Raw genomic sequence first — 18,859 nt, forward strand, 5'->3', positions numbered from 1 at the left:
CTTCAAACCGCACATCCAAGCTCTTTCCACCTCCTGTCGCCTCCAGCTCAAATATATTTCCATAATCCGTCCTTTCCTCAACCCTCAATCTACTAAAATGCTTGTGCATGTCCTCATCATCTTCCGCCTCGACTACTGCAACATCCTTTTCTGTGGCCTCCCTGCTAACACCCTTGCACCTCTCCAGTCCATCCTTAACTTTGCCGCCCGACTAATTCATCTCTCTCCTCGCTACTCCTCTGCTTCTCCCCTCTGCAAATCTGTTCACTGACTCCTATTCCCTCAGTGTATCTAATTTAAATGACTAATACTGACCTACAAGGCCATCTATAACCTGTCTCCTCCATATATCTCTGAACTAATCTCCCGATATCTTCCATCACGTAATCTATGGTCCTCCCAAGAACTCCTTCTCTCCTCTACACTTATTTGTTCCTCACCCAACCACCTCCAAGACTTCTCCCAAATATCCCCCATCCTCTGGAGTTCTTTGCCCCAACACGTCCGACTATCAACCACATTTGGATCCTTCAGACGGAATCTGAAAGCCCACCTCTTCAGGAAAGCTTTCAGCCCGCAATGACCCCGCTGCCTCCTCACCACTACCGGAGCTACTGCCTCACCAACACCGGAGCTGCTGCAACCACCCAACCTACTGTCTCTTTCCCCACCATCCTGTAGAATGTAAGCCCGCAAAGGCAGGGTCCTCTCCCTCTGTATCAGTCTGTGAATGTTAGTTTATTTACTGTAAGTGGTATCTGTAATTTGTATGTAACCACTTCTCATGTACAGCACCATGGAATCAATGGTGCTATATAAATAAATAATAATAACAATAATAATAATAACAGGAGTGGGCTGAAAACAGATGACGATGCCGACTGATGAGTATGTAACTGTGGCACCCCAAGAGTTCGGGTACCACAGTAGTGCTGCCTTCCTCTCGGGCAGGGTAGTGCTATGCCTGGAAACAAGAGGGATCTCTTTGGCAGGTAAATCACACACACAACACCTTCTGAATCCAGGCCAGGAGGGGGAGCTCAAAACCCTGTTTTAGGGGAACTTCCCTGAATAAAGATCCTGGTTTGGAGGAGGAGTTAGTTTAGTCTGGATCAGACAGTCTGGAGAGCAGCCAGGAAAGGAGCAGAGGAGAGATATCAGGGCTCAAGGAGGCTACAAGTAGGCCTCTGAGGTGCCAAAGCGCAGAAACCGGGTACCGGGAGCCCGAGGCTGTGGGGAGCTGCAAGCCCCATAGCAGAACCGGAGGGCATAGCATTACATGGACATTGCCCAACTTAAGCCTGTGGTACAGCAGCACCCTGGAGCCTGGAATCACTGTGCAGAGACCCCAGAAGGAACGGCTCAAGCTACCTACCATACAGGTACCTGTCCCAGGACAGGGGAAAGAACCAGGACCTTGTTAGGACATTACAGACAGCATGGGACTATAGCAAGCGTGCAGTGGAAGGCTCCCAACCTGACTTGCCAAGGGGATTCCACTTGTTTCTGGGCTGCCTGGACTCCTAATGTACCTGTTGCCAGTACCCTGGACTGTGGCCTGCCAACTACAGTAAACCAGGTAAAGACTTTACAACTTGTGTCCTTTACTCATTGACCGGCAAACACCATCATCACCATACACTCTAGGACCCCTGGGGACCCCACTTCACCTGTAGGAAGTGTCACCATCATTGCTGCAACAACATCCCCCAGAGGACCCCTTTAATGCAGCGTCGGTCTCCCTATTGACCGAACACCACAAGTGATGTCGCGAAAGACTTATTCACAATTCCCTTTTAAAGACCATTCCCCTTTACAGTGAGTGCCAGAGCCATGGACCGGGTCGGTCTCAGCCACTGTGACATCCCCTTTAATAGCCGACCGGACCCGGTACCGAGTACCCTGCCCTGGTGGGCGACTCATCACTACATGCAATGAACTTACATACGTGATCTCTAACAAAGGTCTCGAAAGAAAAAGCTAAATGCTGGAGTGGTGCTTCAAACAATCATCATTGTGGTCATCTGATTGCCATTAGTATGGCAGCTGAAACCTTCCGTTATCAGCTGTCTTTGGAGATGGCAGAAACAGACATTGCATTTTTAGAGGAAAAGGTGTGGTGCAGAAAGAGCAAGATATTCTTCAAGACTGATATATATATATATATATATATATATATATATATATATATATACACTGTATATATGTTATGCAAAAGCTGAGGATGATGTTAAATTTTCTGCACACAGGAAAATCTCCATAAAGGCAAAGAATTGTGCTACACTGTACGTGGACATAACTGGCATAAATATTCTTGTTTCTGCATCAAGGACTTAAAAATAATCCCACATTCTGGATCCAAACTCATAACTCCATTATTTTGTGGAGTTAATGTATTTATAATGTAAATAAATGTGTTTCTGTATAAAAATCGGCTGATAGGGAGCAGATGACTGTGGGTGTAGACGATTGCATGGTGACATTCTGACTGGGGTATGCTGGTCTCAATATCGGGATTTTGCCATAAGAAGTATTTACCAACGACAAGTGACATTGACAATATGGCACATTGTTTTATTGTATGATGAAAAACATGACTGCATAATTCAAGCAGATAGAAATCATGTTTCAATATTTTGCTTAGAGACTTCGATTAAGGCACGTTAATGAAAAATAAAAAGAAATGCTTTTAGAAATTGTTGAGATGAATATGTCATGGTTTAATAATCTAAGAGTTTCAGAAATCAACAGAATATGTTAAACTAATATGGCAGAAAAATAAACTTTCTATTATTAGCTTACAAACTAAAAACTCAAATCAGGAAGGGCATGACCACGATGCCGTCCTGAGCATTAAGAGGTTCTCCCGCCAAGCACCGCTTATCCCTCGGGCTTGCCCACAGCTTTATCGGTTATTTGATCTTCTCTGATGGATCCCCATAGAGTCAGGAGGACTGCAGGGCCAGCAGGAGCCATTGCGACAATTCACACCATGGCTCTGGATGCTTTCCTCTCTATGGAATCGGTGGGCTCATACGCTTCGGCTCCATTTTTGCCTCGAGGTGCAGGACCCTGTTTTCTAAGTGGAGGATAAAGCAAATGGTGGCACAGAGGTAGGGGATACTCAGTTCAATGCAGGGGCGGAGGGGTTGGACACATCGGGGACCCAACTCACAATAAAGGATCTGACATCCCTGCCAGTCCACACAACAAGGGCAAGGTTAAACGATGTTCAGCCTCCCTGCAGGAATCACAAAAGGAAAGAGCAAGGCCAGGGGAAAGTAGACAAAGGGGAACACAAGAGTATACCTGCAGCTCCCCAGAGTCCTGGTCGTTGCAGTACTGTTGCTCGCCGCTAAGGGGAGTGATGGTATGTCTGATGGCACTTAAGGAGTTCACCTGACCAGGTATCACAGTCACACATTACACTTCACACTCTGGCCTCCAGGGGGAGCAAAGGGTTCTATGTATTAGGCCACTCCTCACAATCTGGTAACACTGGGGGTTAGATAGGAAGTTAGGGAGAAGCTGACTGGGTTTGATCCAGGCAACATCCTGTGGCAGAGGGTGTTGCGGGGAAGATTCAGGGGGGTCTCTGTCAGGGGTGGGATCCTGACAGTGACCTAGCGAAAAGGACAGAACGTTACGGAGCCGCACCTGCACCCGTTGCGGTGGCATCCTAAGAAAGGACACGAAGCGAGGTTTATTGTGGAGAAGTGAGAAACGAGATCACAGCACAAAGGAGAATAGAACCAGTAGGAGTCGTGCCTTAAGATCGTGGCAACATCCTACTGAGGCGCGTAGCCGGTGGCCGGAACGCCGAGGAAGTATTGGGCTCCAAGCATTACTTCAAACAGCGGCAGGACAGTTAATTATAGATTGGCTGTCTCACCTAAATCACCTAAGCAGACATAGGAGGCAATTGTGGGAGAGGGGCGTCTCTAGGGTCCTAGAAAAACTCCAGGCCTAGCCGTCATACGGGTGCGTCCTAGCCAAATCATCTGGGGGACGGAGAAGAACATCAGAACAGAAACGATAGTTGTGAGAAAGAACATCAGAAACAGACACAACAGTTGTGAGGACTATCCCGTGGTGCTCGGCAGGGAGGTACTACAACACACAGGTGCTAGAAGGTAGGCACTGATTTCCACCTGCAAAGGAAACTCAGGATGTGCCTTCGGACCGGCCGGTCTCAGCCAGCCCTGTTAGCAGTGCTCTGGATTGTGGATCCTGAAGCCTTCAGTAAAGAGGTAAAGAGACTGCAACCCTGTGTCCTCGTTATTCATTGCACCTTGCACCACGCACCATCATCACACCTTTCATTGGACGCCCCTTAGCAGGGTCACGGACCGGGTCTAGCCACCGTAACAACCCCAGGACCGAGACAGAGAGGCCCGGTACCGAGTACCCCGCGGCCCTGCGTCTGGGGGTGCTCCATACCCATCTACAGCACAATCCAAAACTCCAGCTTCCCCTAGACCAGGAAGAATTCCATCAAAAAGGTCTCAGACAGAATGGTGCAAAGGAGATTCCTCAGACTGGAGGTACTCCAACAGAGAGGCCCAGTACCGAGTACCCCGGGGCCCTGAGTCTGGGGGTGCTCCAATTGGCGTCACGAACAGGATCTACTTAAGCCTGAGGAATCAGGTCATGTGTGCCTTGGAACTGTGATTGAATTGTGCTTGAATCGTGATTTATTTCAAAAACTGTGTATTGCTATTGGCCGCCAAAAATGCCCGCCAAAACCGCCGCCATTACAGCGCTACGAGGAGCGCAGGAGAAGAAGAGGGGCGTGAAGTGGGCGTACACGAGCTGGAGAGCGCGAAAGACAATGGCCACCCAGTCTGAATATTTCTGTATCCTGAGGACGTGTCCGTCAGCAGCTGAGACACGCCTCCTGATCTTCTATGGCGGGCGGAGACCGAAGAAACGAAACTATGACTCAGATGAGGTGGGACTGGAGACCAGAGAAGGCCTGTGGAAAAGAATGGCCCTGCACCGACCCCCGTCACCGGAGGATTACTCTGACATGCCCTCGTTGGAGGATTTCGACCCGTGGGAGCTGCCGATGGGGCATCCCATGCCTGAACGGTCCCCAGTCCGTACACCTCCCTCAGGAGAGTGGAGTGGCGCCGGAGGGGTTACCTCAAGCGAGGTTATTCAGTGCCGCGACTCCCGGGGAGGGCGCCTCACCTTCGGACCGGCTGGTCTCAGCTAACCCTGTTAGCAGTGCTCTGGATTGTGGATCCTGAAGCCTTCAGTAAAGAGGTAAAGAGACTGCAACCCTGTGTCCTCGTTATTCATCGCACCTTGCACCACGCACCATCATCACACCTTTCATTGGACGCCCCTTAGCAGGGTCACGGACCGGGTCTAGCCACTGTAACAACCCCAGGACCGAGACAGAGAGGCCCAGTACCGAGTACCCCGCGGCCCTGCGTCTGGGGGTGCTCCATACCCATCTACAGCACAATCCAAAACCCCAGCTTCCCCTAGACCAGGAAGAATTCCATCAAAAAGGTCTCAGACAGAATGGTGCAAATGAGATTCCTCAGACTGGAGGTACTCCAACAACATACACCAATAACAAATCCATATGATGATGAATGGCAGATGCATTACCACCCATCTTCCCTTCAACTTGGAGTAAATTAATCACTCAGATACCCTCCAAAGAGGATTTTAAAACCTTAATTGCAGAGGTAAAAGAGGCTTACAGGTGAGAAAAAGCATGTGTGAGACAGGACCTGCAGCATCTTGCAGGAAGTATGGACTTTCTGGAATGGGAACATGATGCAACTAGATCTCATGTAGCTGCTCTGCAACAGCTCATAACGCAACATAAAACCGAAAAAGACCTGCATACCCATTTAGAAGACCTTGATAATAGAGGCAGGAGATGCAATATATGGGTAAGGAGCATACCTGAAACTATTGACCAAGAAACCTCCAAGAATATATGGAGCACCCCCAAGGGCAGGGGGGTACTCGGTATCGGGTCCTTCGGTTCACAGGGGGGATGTCACAGTGGCTGACCCGGTCCGTGGCCCTCTGGAGGTCTGTGAAAAAGGGAAAGGTCTTTAAAGGGATAATGTTCGTGATGCCACCTGTGGTATTCGGTCAGGGTGACCGACACTGCTTTAACCCCTTTCTGACCTCGGACGGGATAGTACGTCCGAGGTCAGATACCCCGCTTTGATGCAGGGCTCCGGCGGTGAGCCCGCATCAAAGCCGGGACATGTCAGCTGTTTTGAACAGCTGACATGTGCCCGCAATAGCGGCGGGTGAAATCACATGATCGGGGGTCAGGGATGCTTCTGCAGAGTAACCATAGAGGTCCTTGAGACCTCTATGGTTACTGATCGCCGGTAGCTGTGAGCGCCACCCTGTGGTCGGCGCTCATAGCACACCTGCATTTCTGCTGCACAGCAAAAATACAATAACGGGAGATCAAAAGAACGTATCTGCACCCAAATGGTATCATTAAAAACGACAGCTCGGCATGCAAAAAATAAGCCCTCACCCGACCCCAGATCATGAAAAATGGAGATGCTACGGGTATCGGAAAATGGCGCAATTTTTTTTTTTTTTACCAAAGTTTGGAATTTTTTTCACCACTTAGATAAAAAAATAACCTAGTCATGTTAGGTGTCTATGAACTCATACTGACCTGGAGAATCATAATGGCAGGTCAGTTTTAGCATTTAGTGAACCTAGTAAAAAAGCCAATCAAAAAACAAGTGTGGGATTGCACTTTTTTTTGCAATTTCACCGCACTTGGAATTTTGTTACCGTTTTCTAGTACACAACATGCTAAAACCAATGGTGTCATTCAAAAGTACAACTCGTCCCGCAAAAAGTAAGCCCTCACATGGCCATATTGACGTAAAAAGAAAAAAGTTATGGCTCTGGGAAGGAGGGGAGCTAAAAACGAACACGGAAAAATGGAAAATCCCAAGGTCATGAAGGGGTTAAGGGGTCCTCTGGGGTGATGTTATGGCAGCTAGATGGTATACCTTCCCACAGGTGAAGTATGTCCCCAGGGCTTCCCAGTGTGTAGCTGGTGGATGGTGAGAGGCGCAGTGAAGAACAAGGACACAAGGTTGCAGTCTCTTTACCTTTTACTGAAGGCTTCAGCATCCACAGTCCATGGCACCAGATCACAGGCAGGCAGAGTCCGGCCGGTTCGGAGGCAAATCCAGAGTCCCCTTATCCAGGTGGAAATCAGTAGCCTTCCTCATGCGCCTTGGTGTTGTAGTACCTTACTGCTAAGCCTCTCATAAGGTTCTCATAGATGTTGTAGATGTTATTGATGTTATCTCTTTCTCTCTGTCCCCCAGATGGATAGGACAAACCCGTATGACCGGTGGCTTTAGGCTTTTTACAGGGACTCTATCATGCCCCAGCCTCTAAGCGCTGCCACCTTGCCTCCTGGATGTAAAGGCGGATCAGTAACTTGCAATTAGCTGTCCTGCCGGTCTCTGGAGCAAGGCATAAAGGACTGTTGCTCCCTCGGTGTTCCGGCTACTGGGATCCTGCGCCTCAGAAGGAGGCAGCCTGTGTAGGGCAGAACTCCTCCTGGTATTCACTCCTTTGCTATTGCAGCGCCCCAGAGTCCTGGTCGTTGCAGTACTGATGCTCCGCCGCTAAGGGGGGCTATGGTACGTCTGATGGCACTGAAGGAGTTCACCTGACCAGGTATCACAGACACCAATACACTTCACAGTCTGGCCTCCAGGGGGAGCTAAGGGTGCTATGTATTAGGCCACTCCTCACAATCTGGTAAAACGGGGTTAGATAGGAAGTTAGAGGGTGTTGCAGGGGAAGATTCAGGGGGGTCCCTGTCAGGGGTGGGATCCTGACAGAGGCCTAGCGAACAGAAAGAACGTTACGGGACCGCGCCTGCACTTCATCGCAGCGGTACCCCAAGAAAGGACAAGAAGCGAGGTTTATTGTGCTGAGTGAGAAACGAGATCAACGCAACAAGGGGAAACACCAGTAGGAGTCGTGCTGTAAGACGAGGCAACATCCTACTGAGGCGCGTAGCCAGTGGCCGGAACGCCGAGGAAGTATTGAGCTCCAGGCCTTACTTCAAACCTATGGCAGGACAGTCAGTTATAGGCGGGCTGTCTCACCCAACATCACCTAAGCAGACACAGGGGGCAACATCTGGAGAGGGGCGACTCTAGGGTCCCGGAAGACCTCCGAGCCTACCCGTCATACGGGTGCGTCCTAGCCATATCATCTGGGGGACGAAACAGAACATCATAATCGAGTTGTGAGGGAACTTCAGAAACAGACACAACAGTTGTGAGGACTATCCCGTAAGCAGAGCAGGGAAGGACTACAACACACAAGCGCTAGAAGGTAGGCACAGATTTCCACCTGCAAAGGGAACTCTGGAGGTGCCATTGGACCGGCTGGATTCACGCAGCCCAGTTAACCGTATTCCAGACTGAGGATCCTGAAGCCTTCAGTAAAGAGGTAAAGAGACTGCAACCTGGTGTCCTCGTTATTTACTGCGACCGGCATCACACCACAACAGCATCACTCTCCACCTTCATTGGACGCCCCTTAGCAGGGTCACGGGCCGGGTCTAGCCACCGTGACAACCCCAGAACTGAGACAGAGAGGCCCGGTACCGGGTACCCCTTGGCCCTGCGGCAGTGGGGGCGCTCCACTATGACTTCTTCACCCTCTCTACAATGCAATTCTCTTTTTGTGTCCTTTCTTAGGAACTGCCGCACTTAGGGCAGGCGCAGCTCCGTATCCTTCTGTCTAGGCCTCTGACAGGCTCCCACCCCTGCCAGGGACCAACTACCTGAGCAAAGCCAGCAACTGCCTAACTTCCTCTCCAGGCAACTAGTTTTACCTAAGTGTGTAGAGTGCCCTAATAAATAGGAGCATAGCTCCCCCTGGTGGACTGGAGTATGAAATGTGTTGTATGTTTATGATACCTGGTAAAGAGCTCTCCTTCATTGCCTCCAAACGTAACATCACTCCCCCTGGAGGAAAATGACATTACTGCAACGACCAGGACCCTGGGGCGCTGCATATAGTTCAAACAATCTTTAATACAATTCAGGGGGACCCTCCTACCTCAATCATTAAACTGGATAGAGCACACAGGGTCCTGCAGTCTAAAGGTTCCACTGTTCACCCCGGGACATTATTTGCTGCCTGCTTGACTATGAAACCAAGGAAAGATTAATGACTAAAGCTAGGACCCAAAAATCCATGTCATAAATGAACAATGAGCTTCAGTTGCATCCTGACCGCTCTCTCACATAACTCTTCAGAAGAAGAAACTACTCAAGCCATTATTGAGGATTCTGATGGATCAGCAAATTTCATATACATGGGGTTTTCCATTTGCTCTGATATAAGAGCAGTTTACTTCTTTTTTTTTCCATTGGATGCCACAGGAGAAACCCCTTTCCAGGATTATTTCTGGGAAGACATTATTTGTAATATTGTTCTCTATGTTTGAAATTACATTTTTTCTTGTCTATTTCTAAATGTCTCCTTTTTGTATCCATCCATCTACTCTCCACTAATTTATTCCTTTTCCTTGAATGTAACGGAGCCCTATGAGCAGTTAGAAGTTCGGTCCCAACCCAGGACCCAGGGAATCTGTATGGGATCGTCGAGTGAGTATCAACTCTGAATTGAGCTTTTTTCATTCATCAGACACTCATCATGATACATACAATTTCACTTAATGTAAGGAGCCTCATCTCCCAAAGGAAGAGATCATTAACTCTACAAGAGATTAGGGCTCACAGAGCAGACATAGTTTTTTTGCAGGAGACTCATGATAGGACTGGCACTTTCCAATTTGCAGCTAGCTACCGCACTTTCCCTTCATTTTTTAAACATTAAACAATAATAAGAGAGGAGAAGTGGTGATATTAATTTCCTCAAACTGCCCTTTACAGGTGTCCAAATCGCTTATAGGCCCAGGGGAAGATTTGTAACCACTGAGGCAACTCTGAGGAGTAAACCCATTACTTTTCCAACATTTACGCTCTGAATATTAGACAGATTTTTACCCAGGTTTTTTTTCCCTTCTTCAGAAATTAACTCCATCACCCTTACTAATTGGTGGGGACTCCAATGTGCCCTTTTTGGAAATTTTTGATGGGCAGTCAATAGACGGTATTACTCCCTCAACACATTTGTCTAAACTGGCAATGGGATTCAGGAAATGAATCAGATCAAACTCTTTGTTTGACCTTTGGAAAATATCTAGATCATTCAGGGTAAAGGGGTTACTCTTTCGTCTATCCCCTGCACCGCACCCACACAAGAATAGATTTCTTTTTGCTAATTATGAGCTAACCTGCTCAGATATCGTGTTATCTGAGAATGCTTGAGTGTTATCTGGTTTGGCTGAGTGGATCTCCACTTTGCACTGACGAAGGGCAGTTCCCCCGAAACACAGTGTCTGTAAATTGAGATTCTGGTTTGGCTTTTATCTAAGTCATGTGACAAGGCTTGTTAAAGGGTCGACATTGACTGTTAGGATTGCTACTTCCAATAGGTGGCACTAGAGTTCTAGACCTCTTTGAAGAGACAATTTGGTTAAATTTCGACCTATGTATTTAACATACAATTTTATTTCAACAGTTGCTAAATTTTGTTTATTAATTGCTGTATAAATAGAAGCCGCATTATTTCCCTGCCAAATTCGAAGGTAACACTTTACTTATAGTTATTATTATCTAACTGTTATGAGAATAGTGTTTATTTGTTATACATTACACATTATATTCATGGTATATCAATAGCACAGTTTTTCCCATTTGGCTCTGTTAATACTGTATTAATAATAAGTTATTTGGTGTTTTTCGCATGGTTGCAAAAAAGTAAAAAGATCTTCATTGTATTTTTCTTTTCTGCTCTGTGGATTTTACTTCCCACAATTTCTATTTATTTAGGCTGCTGCCCAGTTTTTGGCTTCTAAAAAACATGTCAGCTGTCAAGTAATTATTTTGATGTCTCGGTCTGCGCAAAACAAGGTTCTTTTATGTGATCAAATTCAACAATGAATCATGTTGCAAACATTTTGTTAAGAAGAGGAGGCAGGCAACTCGAGCCCTGCTTACCTTGCTCTGTGTTAAATATCTGTAAATTAAGTTTGATATTGAAGATTATGGTACAAAGTGTGCTTATTCTTCATGGCTCTAGATTTGGTGACATCATTTAGAGGAATATTAAAGTTTTTAATACTCTGGCATCCATTGGTCTCTCTATGTTTCTCTCAGTATGCTTTTGGCCTTAAGGATAATTCTATTTCATGGCCTCTGTCATCTTTCATTTAATTATTCTCCGTTTTCCCTTACTGTTGGAGTTCTCTATGTTATTGAAGCAGCTATCAACAGATTTGAACCATCTTTATGTTGATGACATGACACCCAATCATTGTATACAGTAAATGTCTTCAACTGCACTACTGCTGAACACTAGTGATTGCCTGCCTGCTCCCTTTAACAACATATCCTCTCTGTAGCTAAAGCTCAATCTTTTAAACAGGCTGTCACCCCTAAATCACTTCTGCAGATATGCATACTGTTTTCTGCACAGAATATGACCATACAATGTCCATTGTGTGATACATCGCCTACACAGTAACTAACAAAAATAAAGTTGCACTCTGTAGTGCTATAGCATGTAAACATGAAATATAAGAAATTAAAACTACATGACTGCTCTAGATAATAAGAAATCATGTGTCTTCACATTGTCATCTTTTGTGAACTATGACCACAACCCTGCTCTGTTTATGGCAGCTACATTGTCTTCCTGTGAGGTGATTGGGACCATGCTGCTGACCGTCACCTATCATTAACCGTTTTCATGTAATTTGCTGCTGAGTTATTTTATTAGTAATGTAAAGTTCATATGACCAGTTTAGTGTTTACTGCTTTCCTCGTCCACAGCTTTGTTGTATCCTGGGGAGTCCACCCCAGTCCATCGCTTACAACTTGGCATTATCGGCAGGATAAAGTGATCGTTACGGACAAGAACATGGAGGGAAGTAATCCTCCAGTGTTTGCCCATGCTCCAGCTCAAGGTGCCCTCTGTCAGCAGAGCCAGCTTGTCCGGGCTCAACCAGCCCCAGTGTCGCCAATGCAGCCTGCCCAGCTATGACAACCCTGGTAGGGTACCTTCCAGCGGGTACTCTGTTTCACCACATGGCCAAGTTTGACGGTAGCAACATGGGCCTTCAGAATTGAATCGAGAGGGTTTGCAGTGCAGTCAAGGTGTATGCTCTGACCCAAGAGTTACAGGCAGAGGTAGCTCTGAAAGCACTAGAGGGTGCTCAGTGATTGTGGGCCCTGAATCCAAGAGAGACTCCATAGAAAAGATATTTGCCCTGCTGGACAGGGTCCATGGGACTCGTGTGCAGGTGGCGCAGCTGAGGAGCGAATCCTTCAATCGGCCACAGCATGAGGAAGAAACCTTAATGCGGTTTATGAACGCCTCCCAGGAGGTTCAGAGACGCGACCCAGCGAGCATGGGCACCTTTCTGGAGCTGGACTGGCTCTTGAGGCACCAGTTCACTGATAGAATAGTTAATGTCTTTACAAGACAAGCACCTATTGACATTCGACGACAGCTACTTGGTCACTCTAGAACGGGATGAGGAGTCAAATTTGGTGATCAAGAAGTCAGTGAACAATGCCCAAATCACAGAAGCTCGGACAGTATCTGAAGAGGCGGCAGTCCTGAGGGAAGCAGTTCAGACCTTGACGACAGCACTACAGGAGAAAATGCAGGATTCTGTCTAGAAATGGCTCAGATGGGGACTCAGTCACTTTATACACTGCCAACAGCACCGTGACCCTGGGCTCCTACGACAGGGCTAGCCAGGAAGCAGGATCTCGTGATTCATGACCAATCAAAACCATGACCCTTCTGGAGGACTCAATAGTGGTGCTGCCTATGATATGACTATATCGCCAGAGAGTGTACTGTATAGCGGAGGTCTCAGTTCGCTTTAAACTCTCTCCCGCCGCAGTAGCTGGGTTTTCTATGGCAGTTCACCAAACGCCAAGCCCCATGTGCAATGAATACAACCTATATGCCAGTAGCCCCATTATGGAACCCGAGTCGGAAGGTCAGCAGTTATGCTGCCTAGTCGACACACCGGATTGGAGTGCACTATTTTGCCTCTGGAGTTCTTTGAGAGACATTTCGGGCATATAATGGAGCCGTAAGACTGAAGAGTCCAAACACACCTCCAGGCTGTGTAAGGGCTATTTGACCAAGAAGGAGAGTGATGGGGTGCTACGCCAGATGACCTGGCCTCCACAATTAACAGACCTGAACCCAATCGAGATGGTTTGGGGTGAGCTGGACCGCAGAGTGAAGGCAAAAGGGCCAACAAGTGCTAAGCATCTCTGGGAACTCCTTCAAGATTGTTGGAAGACCATTAGCGGTGACTACCTCTTGAAGCTAATCAAGAGAATGCCAAGAGTGCAAAGCAGTCATCAAAGCAAAAGGTGGCTACTTTGAAGAACCTAGAATATAAGACATATTTTGATTTGTTCCACACTTTTTTGTAAAGTATATAATTCCACATGTGTTAATTCATAATTTTGATGCCTTCTGTGTGGATTTACAATTTTCAGTCATGAAAATACAGAAAAATCTTTAAATGAGGTGTGTCCAAACTTTTGATCTGTACTGTATATATATATATATATATATATATATATATATATACACACATATATGTCCCGCTGACATATATATATGTGTATATATAGACTATATATCTGTCTTCATGAATATTTGAGCCCATGAATCCATTATGTGTCCATTTTGTAAGCCGGCGAGAAAATCTCACCACACGGATGTCATTCGGATGCCATATGGATGACATGGATATTTTTTGGAGAAAAAATCGCATCCTCGCACTGCACAAGGATTACTGTTCATGAAACATTTGTGCGATTCACCTCCGTGAAAAACGGACCGATTTTTTGTACGTTGTGTGTGACTCCAGCCTAAGATGATATACAAGGGAGTGTGATGCTAGTCACTTATCACGGCCAAGCATTGAGTCAGAACGGTCAAGGAGTCCAAGGTCAGAAGCCAGGAGAGTACATTATACACAGAAGGTAGAGACAAAAGCATGGTCACATAATGTTTCGAGGTCAGAATACCAGGAGGATAATGGATCACAGCAGAATAATATTAATGGTAATAATAATATTTTATTTATATAGGGCCAACATATTCCGCAGCACTTTACAGTTTGCACACATTATCATCACTGTCCCCGATGGGGCTCACAATCTAAATTCCCTATCAGTATGTTTTTGGAATGTAGGAGGAAACCAGAGTGCCCGAAGGAAACCCATGCAAACACGGGGAGAACATACAAACTCCTTGCAGATGTTGTTCTTGGTGGGATTTGAACCCAGGAATCCACAGAATGGATAGTCGAGCTATCAATTAACACACTGACAGCTCAGCATGCCCTTGTACCAGATTGGATGGCCAAGCAGTCAGCAATTGCATCCCAGACACACTGTGGGGTGGAATCGTGACAGATAGTCTGGATGCGGGTTCAACGGTTTGGGCAGGACATTGGCAAAAAGGAAGTAGTGCTGGTAGACTATCTGCCCCAAAGAGGATTAGATGTAACACTAAGTATGAACATGCTGAGACCCTCAACTCTAGAAAAAGAGCCTAAATATTGGCAGTGGGCCACCACATACTGGCCGACCCAGAAGGTTCTGTAACAAATGGTGAGGAGTGGTAGTCTGTAAAAGAACACCATGTATGGTTAGTCCATTGGATGAGTAAAGATGCTGATGAAGACCCTGGTTAAGATCCCACCACAACAGGAACAGATATTGATGCTGCCGGTGGGGGCTCGATAACAACTGAATGGGCTGAAGGTCCCGATCGAGCCTGACACTCAGGGAGAAACGCTGATTCGACCACTGGTAGCCGGGGTCCTCGCCACTGCGAATGGGTGTTTTACCTCATACATTGCATTAATGTTTTAGATAGTGAGTTAATTGTTCCGAGAAATAGCCTGCTAACCAAAATTTATGTTGCCGATAGAGAAATGCTTCACCAGGAAAACTTCACGCTACAGCCAGATAAAAGGTCAGCCTGGACCTATGCCGTAGATGTCCAGCAGAAAGAGACCTTGACTGAAGAGTTTAATGGCCGAGTGATCATGGGCCGGATGGGGGTGGACTGCCAGATCCTGACTCCGGGACATCAAAAGCTTCTGGAAGATACTGTGAGAATTCCAGGAGGCATTCTTGAGACATGATGAGGACTTAGAGTGTGCTTCCGCCATTGAGCATGAAATCCCTTCTGGTGGTGCCACATCAATTCGGGAACAGTCCTGGCAAATCCCACCCAAGATGTACCAGGAGTTGAAAGACATGGTGGCCAGCATATTGGAGAGTCAGGTGATCCAGGAGAATCAAAGTTCTTGGGCTGCTCCAGAGGTCTTGGTGCAGAAAAAAACAGGTCCCTCCAATTCTGTGTAGACAACCGGAAACTGAATGTCCAGACCATTCAGGTTACCTACCCTCTTCTGCTGATCGAAGAGTCATTGTCCGCCTTGAGTCATGCAAAATTCTTATTGACTCTTGATCTGTCCAGTGGGTACTGGCAGGTACTGGTGGCCTAGAAGGACAAGGCGAAGACAGCTTTCATCCTACCCATGGGACTTTACGAGTTCAATTGGATACTGTTAAGCCTGTCTAATGACCAGAAACATTCCAGCGGTTGATGGAGCACTGTCTGGTGATCTCAAGTTTGAGTTGGTATTGATATACCTGGATGTTCGGTACCTCCTTTGTGGATCACCCCCAGAAACTGCAGCAGGTCCTAGGGCAGCTGCAAGACCACAGCCTCTAGATCAAAGCCCAGGAAGTGCCAACTGTTCCAACCCCGGGTAGAGTACTTAGTACATGTTGTCACCCAGGAGAGGGTACAACTGGTTGCCAGCAAGATGGAAGCCATCCAGAACTGGTCATGGCCGAATACCCTATTGGTATTGCTGGTCTGTGTACTGACTCCTTGGCTATCCATGACTACGCTACCTGACGGTGCTGCCCCTAGTGGTTACATTATCACTACTCCAAACCTGGTCAGTCCATAACATGCAGAGTATCTGCACATGCCAAAGCTAAGAGCTTGAGTGCCACCATCTCCAATTTGATGGCCATGGAAATGCTGCCTTTCTGCTTGGTGGATACGGATGGTTTCCGAAAGTTGATGGACGTCACAGTTCCCCCGTACCAGTTACTCAGTCTCCATTAATTCTCTAGGAAAGCTGTGCCTGCGCAACACCAGCATGTCGCCAATAATATCACCCATTCCTTGAAAAAATCTATGTCTGCCAGCGTGCCTATCACCACTGACACCTGGACGAGCAAACATGGGCAGGAGCGTTACATCTCACTGACTGGCACTGGGTGGCTGTGGGGGGAAGATGGGTCAAGGGGCTGCTCCACAAGTCTTAGAATCCCCAAGGCTTGCGAGACAAACCTCTGTATCTAACACTTACTCCACTGCTTCTGGCTTCTGCACCTCCTTTAGGGCCTACACCTGTGCCCTCAACCTCTTCCCCAATCCGACATGCTCCGTACTGCGAAGGCAGGGATCACTGCAATTAGGCAGTGTTCAAATTAATATGCATTGGGGATCACAGTCACACAGCTCAAGAGTTGTGGACAGCTATCCAGGCCGAGTTAGAGCAATGGCTGTCTCCACTGCACCTGGAGCCAGGGAAGGCCATGTGCAATAATGGTGCAAACCTGGTGGCGGTCCTACGCTGGGGCAACCTTACACATGTGCCTTGCATGGCTTATGTCATCAACCTGGTGGTACAGCATTTTCTCTGCCACTATCCCAGCCTGGATGCGCTGCTACAGAAAGCACGGTTGCTGTGTGCTGACTTCCAGTGACTGCACCCCCACAGTTCATCGACTTGTATCGCTACACAAGTCTTTCGGCCTACCGGTGAAACATTTGATTTGTGATGTGGTGAAACTCCACTCTGCACATGTTGCAGCGACTGTGGCAGCAACAATGAACCATGGTGTAGTATGTCCTTTTGCATAGCCTGGGCCAATGCAGTCCGGACGTGATGCAAATCATGCTTGCAGAGTGGACAAAGATGAAGGACTTCTGCACCCTTCTGCACAGTTTTGAAATGGCTACTAAGATAGTTAGCGCTGACTATGCCATAATCAGAATCATTATTCTGGTCATCTACATGCTGGAGCACACTTTGAATAATCTGCGAGAGGAGGTAGTGGTTCCAGAGGAAGTGGAAGCAGAGGAGGATGCGGAAGGGATAACAATTTCTCAAATTTCCAGACTGTCATCGCACAGGCGGGTGCCATGGGAGGGTGTCTTTCAGTGATCCAGGGGGCTCATGGTACCAGAAAATCTGTTAGTGAAGGTGCAGTAGCAGAGGAACAAATGGAGGAGGATGAGGTGATTGGTGTGCAACAGTCAGGAGATGATGAGGATAATGATCCCCTCTCTGTTGTCCGTGGTTGGCGAGAGAATGGAGGAAGCAACTTTGAGTGTTACCCCACCACCAACACACCATGGACTTGGACATCATGGAAGCGCCCGACACAGGAGCGCCTTCTTGCTGCACTATCTTCAACATGATGCCCGTATTCTTAGGGTTAGAAACAGTGCTGACTTCTGAGTTGCCACTCTGTTAGATCCATGGTACAAGAGTAAATTTAGCCAGATGCATTCCCCCTTCCTGTAAAGGGATGCGCGCATGCTGGAGTATGGCAACACTTTTTTTTACACAATATTAAGAGTGGTTTTCCCTAAGACACCAGTGGGGCACACAGTGTGCATCCCAGTTTACATGTCCAACCCCGGAAATGTCAAGTCGTCATTGCAAAAACATTAGCAGTAGGGGCAGCAGAAGTGGCATAGGCAATTTCTGTGAGTCGTTTCACACATTTGTTAGACCAGCCCGTGCACCAGCAGAACAGAGTACAAGTCTGACACGTTATGAATGACTGGAGAGGATGATGCAGGAGTATCTGGAGCTCAATGTCAATACCATCAGGGGGGGTTGGACCTTTTTGCATTTTGGGCTTCAATAATGGATAAGTGGCTTGAGCTCGCCTGTCATGACTTGGATGTTTTGTCATGCCCGGCAGCCAGCGTTCTCTAAGAAAATATTTTCAGCACTGCTGGTGTTGTCCTGACAGAAAGTGCATCTGGCTGTCCCCTGAAAATGTAGACTGCCTAATTTTCATCAAAATGAACAAGTCATGGATCTCAAATGGCCTTTGCACACCAGTCCCAGAAAGGTCAGACTAGGCGATGGTGTTGTTTTTACTGTCGTACATCAATCTCGCATTATTGCAGTCTGTGCCATCTTTGTGGTGTCTTCTGTGCCTGCTGTAGCTACTGCTGCTGTGACAATTTTTTGAAATGTGGAGACTTCAAGTTGTGTCTCCATCTGTTGGGATGCTTGTAGTAGAAGGTGTGTCAGAGGCCTATTATACTGCCTCTACTCTATGGAAATTGATGCCACTTTAGTGGTGTGTGACAATTATTTTTTGAAAAGTGGAGACTGCAAGTTATGTGTCCATCTGGTTGGTTGCCTGTAGTGGAAGGTGTGTCAGAGGCAGGTACAGACTGGGGCTGAAATTCAGTCCTGGCATTTGAAATCACACAGGCCCATGTTGTCCCCGTCCCCAAGCACTAGGTGGAATCTATTACTAATATTACCATGGATGGAGGAAAGCAAGATTTACTACAAGACCAATATTTCTAATGATACCCGTGGCTGCTGATGTAAGTGACGGAGTCAGCGACTTTGTGCTCCGTCACA

This window comes from Ranitomeya variabilis, chromosome 1 (genome assembly GCF_051348905.1).
Source record: "Ranitomeya variabilis isolate aRanVar5 chromosome 1, aRanVar5.hap1, whole genome shotgun sequence".
NCBI classification, from domain to species: domain Eukaryota; kingdom Metazoa; phylum Chordata; class Amphibia; order Anura; family Dendrobatidae; genus Ranitomeya; species Ranitomeya variabilis.